The sequence below is a fragment of the Limulus polyphemus genome, unplaced genomic scaffold (genome assembly GCF_000517525.1).
Source record: "Limulus polyphemus unplaced genomic scaffold, Limulus_polyphemus-2.1.2 Scaffold4, whole genome shotgun sequence".
Classification (NCBI taxonomy): domain Eukaryota; kingdom Metazoa; phylum Arthropoda; class Merostomata; order Xiphosura; family Limulidae; genus Limulus; species Limulus polyphemus.
In genome coordinates this window covers 925877-931876 of record NW_013665614.1, presented here as the reverse complement: position 1 = coordinate 931876, position 6000 = coordinate 925877, and the positions used below count along the sequence as shown (strand labels likewise).

Here is a 6000-nt window from a genome sequence, read left to right as displayed (position 1 = left end):
GATAAAATGTTTGTTTTTCGAGGAGTACTTTCAAATAAGACGTACGTAATATAAAATCTAATCTGGTTTGCGGCGGCTGCAGACGTAGAAACAAGTCGGCAGTAGAATAGCTTGTTTTGCCGGTTTCTTGACTTGCAAAAGTTATTTTGTATTCTCACCGCCGTAGAAGTGTCGCCACGGGGTAGGTAGGCATCGGTTCATTGTTTCTGATCATTTATGAAACGCAGTGAAGAAACCCACGCCTCTTAGAAGGGCAAGACCAAACAGGAGCTAGGAGGGTGACCTATTTTCTCAGGCTTGGAGAGGAAAGCAAAGCAATCTCGCAGTCTCTCTAGTTTCATAGAGGATTCGTATGAGCGTGTGCTGTTACCTTAACGCATTTTACCACTTCATGCAATCTTCAATCCCCCCTTGTTGTTGTTTTTAAAGTAGACTAGTCTTCTAATAGCGGTGGCGCTCGCGCTCTTTCGATCAAAGCTTGTGTCGTCTGCTAACAATTGCAAAGGTGTAGAGTATAGAGGAGTGGTTGGTGTGCTGAATGTTTAAGGACAGCGTGTTTCACGTCGCTCAGAACCGTTGCGGTTGCGGCGTGACACTTCACACTTCTAAGTATCATACTCTCATTCCTTTTTTAAACTTTATGATTGTGAAATGAGTCATATAAGCAGGTCTTTAATGGCATACTACCATTACTAATCTATATTACTATTAGCTGTATTAGTGGTTATCATACGTAGTGTATCCAGTATTAACGCTAACTGTAAGTTGTAACTACACACTTGCTTTTGCTTCGAGAGGAAGCGTTCAAATAAGAATTCCCAATAACTGAAATAGTGTGAACAATGTGAATGAGAGATGAATAAGAACAATTACAACTGATAAGAAAATATAAGTTCTGATCTTCGACTACTTATTGTGCTGAGTCAGATAATCGAAGAGCAACTCCTACCTGACCTAGGCTCGGGTATTTTCATCAAAAGACTTTTTGTTTAGCCCTGAATTCATTCGGAACCTTGAGGAAGGACTCGGGTTGTCTTGGTAAGAGTAGCTTAATTATTTGAAGATTACTGTATAACGGGGGACTGAGGGAGTTGGGAGTTTTATACAATTACCAATAAAATATCACTTAAAACCTATTATCTTAATCTCTTTGCATTCAACACATGCTATACATTTCATTGTCTGGTGATGTAATAAACTGATGGATCCCGAGAAGGTATTCTCTGCAACGCTTTTGTAACTAACTTTAAAAGGCACGTACCAAATGCAAACACAAACGATTTATTATCGCTGAAGGTCTCAAGGCAGTTTAACAGACTTATGAGACCTCGTGCCTCGAGCCATCTGATCGTCTTGTAATTCTGACAACGTTTTAATAATCGTTTTGAACCTCGATGTCTTTTTGGTGTTACTTCCTTTAGATTTAGAAACTTGTTTAGAGGTAAACATACAGTTAATTATTATTAGTTTGTTTATAAAAAACCTGAACATTTCATACGTTTATTTGTCTTGTGGTTTATGATCCTCGTATAGCCTAAGTACCCTTTTACGATAAGCATAACCAGCCCAGCCCATGTGACCCGAAGATAAGCTTGAGGGCTTAAAATGATAAAATTCTAGGCTCATTCCCTGCAGTAGCGTCTCGAAATCATTTGACATTTTCTGTAGAAAAACCAAGGAATAAAAGATTAACTATTAATTTTTACTTTCATTTTTACTTATTTTCTGATAACTAATCACTTTCTTTACGATATTGTTATAGTTTTGTCATAGTTTAATCCGGAAGGTTTGATGCATCTGTTTCACTAGATGTTCATAAGTACGTTCAGTCTGTATCTACTTCACAAATAGATTCCATTTTCTTAGGACAAAAGCTTAAGAGGGCACAAATGTCCGTAGGAATAAAAAATTCGTACGTGGAAATAACCAGTGTATAAAATAAATTTTCCAAAAATTGGGTTTATTTATGATTTAACAATTTATTGACGTCTTTTGATAGGTAAATTAAATTACAAATATATAAAAAACTTTCTGCTTTTAGAGTACTGTAGTGTAGCTTTTCATGATATTTGACAGTTTGATAATATTATGTGTAAGTATTATGTGTGTATATATATATATATATATGTGTGTGTGTGTGTGTGTGTGACCGATACAGATACAGTAATGTAAACAAATTGGCCGTTTCTACATATACAGTAATATAAACAAATTGGCCGTTTCTACATATACAGTAATATAAACAAATTGACCGTTTCTACATATATAGTAATGTAAACAAATTAATCGTTTCTACAGATACAGTAGTTTGAATAAATTGACCGTTTCTACAGATACAGTAGTTTGAATAAATTGACCGTTTCTACAGATACAGTAGTTTGAACAAATTGACCGTTTCTACAGATACAGTAGTTTGAACAACTTGACCATTTCTACAGATACAGTAGTTTGAACAGATTGACCTTTAATACAGATACAGTAGTTTGAACAGATTGACCTTTAATAGAGATACAGTAGTTTGAACAGATTGACCTTTAATACAGATACAGTAGTTTGAACAGATTGACCTTTAATAGAGATACAGTAGTTTGAACAGATTGACCTTTAATAGAGATACAGTAGTTTGAACAGATTGACCTTTAATATAGATACAGTAGTTTGAACATATTGACAATTACTACAAATACAAATGTAGTAGTTTGAACAGATTGACCTTTAATACAGATAGAGTAGTTTGAATAAATTGACTGTTTTAAAAAATATAGGTGCCTTAAGTATGACCAATACAGACATAGTAGTTTAAACAAATCAAATACTGCAAATGTGATCATTGTGGACACAACAACTGTTTCTCATTTAGAACTATGTAGCCCCATTGACAAGTGTAAACACAATGGTCGCTCCGCAGTTAAAACATTATACAATAGGTATTGAAAATGTAACCAGTGTGAGAAATATACATATACATAGTGACCGTTCATTTGTTAAAACATTATATTACATTTGCTTTACCACAAAAGCTAGGCTTTATAAGACCCAGTTAAACAAGCATAGACGCAAATATATTCGTTATAAGAAATTACGATAAACTGCAGATGTTAGATCTCCGTTTTCCTCTTAAATTACTCCATTACATATTTCAAATCCGAGCTGTGTAAAAAGAACACTCATTGTTCAGGATCCCTTTCCTTGAATACCGGAAACCGTCAGCTGACGTGGGCTAGGATGGCAGATCTAAAACGCTATTTAATATGAAGTATGAAAAGTTCAGTGATGTAGTGTTAACACTGCTAGCTGACGAAGCAATAGAACCAATAGGCCTAATTTACGTGGTAAAATTACACTAAACGAAAAATACTAGTTCCCTCACATTCATTTTGTTTAGTCAATTACGTGTGACGTACACACCTGTGATTGAAATTCGTAATGTACTAATTAAGAGAAGTGTAAAGTAAAACATCTGCTTTCTTACGTGATTTAAATCATAAATAACAACTCTTTTATTTCCATTTGAACGCCCATTACGTATTTTATACTTCATAAAAATATTTTTGATCATATTTTGGTTGCTATAGCACTGAACGAAAGTAGTGCGTAGTGAGTGACTGGTGGCACACAACATATAGTTGTGTAATGAATTTTTTATACATTTCTTATTCAAAATTCATAATGGATTAGCTAAAGGGAATTAGGGAACTTAGCATGTATAGTTTAGTGTAATTTTCTTAAAGAAGATTAGGCCTGTTGTTGTAACTGCTTCGCCATGTTTCGGTGTTTAATACCGTAACGTTATATTGTTCGTAATACATATATATACTGGAATTATATATTGACTTTTGACTCAATTTTATCCAGCCTGGCTGACGAGTTTTATCATCTAACGAAAGAACTCCTGGACAGTGCCTTGAGGCATACAAAAGATAGGTATAAAATGCTATTTTACAAATCTGACTTGAAATCTCTAATGGGCTGATTAAGAAAATTGTGAAAAACAACACAAATACCGTGAATATTAGATTTCTTAGTTCTATTACTTCGTAAACTGTTGACGTTTAAAACTCTGACTTAAATTTATTCCAGATGCCAATGAGATGAAAAGACAACCAATTACACCTTTGCCTGCCCTGGGTGTGGTTGAATAGTGGGTAATTGAGAGATTACTGTTTTTATACTTTCGTTTGTTGTTGTTTTTTGTAGCAAGTAACAGCTGTACCGGTCACGAATGTTCTAAAGTGAGTCACTTAACTTTTATATTTCACACCAGATTGTGATAAAAAAACAAGGTCTCTAAGTAAAAATATTGACTTGAGGATTCTGCCCCACACCAGGTATGAACATTCTTATTCTCTTGACACATTTATAAATCGTTAGATCGTTTTCATCTGAGTTGGTAGTGTTAGATGCGAATTAAATTAAATTAATTAACATACATAACGTACAATTCAACTACACATCTATTCCTTTGTATTTTTTTCCAATAAGACTCCACAACTTTCAATTGGAATGAGAATGAGCAGCCTAAACTCGTTATTCTCGTTATATCTTCACGAAGAATGATACGATCTATTACCAGAAAGCCAATATATTTATCGTTAATACCGACCTTTGGAATGCTGTGATAATTGGGTTCTAGTCTCTCCCAGTGCTTCAGTTATCAGTACGTGCCTGCAAGACCTTTATTAATGCAAAAACTCTAATGCTTCTGAGGCTACAAAATGTTGCTTAATGTTTAATAAGCAATCTCTGACTTAAGAGCAGAGAAGATGATTATTTTGGTAAATGGTGGGGTATAACATCAGATCCGGAAATCCAGAAGCCTAAGAATGGGAAACATGGTTGTGTAGAGGCATGATCCAAGGATCATTTTGCTGTGATGTTTTCTTTTATCTGAGTACTTGTTAAGGTGTTTCTTTCATACTAAAGTGAACCACACACACGCTATGGTCATGCTATCTTGCCATTACTTTAGTGCTCCTCTCTCCTTTTACCTTGTAAAACTCTTGAAGATTACTATGAAATAGTCTTCGTATTCTTCGTTCATTACCTGATCTTGAATCGCTCTCCTCCGTTTGCTCTCATACCCATTAAGGGCAAGTCGTCGGATTCATCTGTAAGTTTACCACTCCTGTACGCAAACGTACTGGGCGATCGACAGTACCTCCGTCACCAAAACTTCTCTGGCCTTCTTTTTTTCGACCAACTTCTTTTTGAGTAACTTGTGTGCCACCGTGATTGCATCCACATCTGGTGCACTTGTAATACCTCGGACATTTTGCTACTTTACATTTGCAGGTTAACGTCGAATCCGACCTCGTTCCCATCTCGACAAGAACAAACACTCAGAGATTCTGTGTTGTTGTCTCAGCAGTTACTCATAGGTTTCACAAAAAGTTCAGTAATGTAAGTGTTCCATATATAATGTTTTACATCAATGCCATAATTATTTTCTTAACTAGGGTAAAAATCACCCAACTCTAATGACAAAAACCAATCATAACTTCTTTGGGATGTTATCCAATTATACACCTCTGGAATCCTGATAAAATAATGCTTATTCCTCTATATTTTCAGAAAAAAATTATGGATATGTTTACGACAAAAAGCTCTACAATTTCTGCTGGCATGGTTCCTACAAAGTATCCTACCATTTCTGCTGCCGTTGAGACGGAGATTGCTTGTTAAATGTTTTAAAATGTTACGTTCACTCGATATTATGACTTCTATGTTACTCAATGCACAGTGATATTTCGGTGAAATGGAGCTACAGCATAGGGTATTATAATCGTCAGTAGTTTTGTTTGTTTGTTTTGAATTTCGTGTAAAGCTACACGAGGGTTATCTGCGCTAGCCATCCCTAATTTATCAGTATAAGACTAGAGAGAAGGCAGCTAGTCATCACCACACACCGCCAACTCTTGGGCTATTCTTTTACCAACGAATAGTGGGATTGACCGTCACATTATAACGCCCCCACGGCTGAAAGGGCGAGCACAAAACTAC

General features: G+C 35.5%; 1 protein-coding gene across 1 annotated transcript in view; it reads left to right on the top strand.

Moving 5' to 3' along the window:
- The first annotated feature begins 527 nt into the window (after positions 1–527).
- LOC106470573 (plexin-B-like) overlaps positions 528–6000 on the top strand; it is a 194275-nt gene continuing 188802 nt past the window's right edge. Inside the window, exon 1 of the mRNA XM_022402275.1 lies at positions 528–1038. The gene's annotated coding sequence lies outside the window, so the exon portion shown is untranslated. The remainder of the gene's footprint in view (positions 1039–6000) is intronic.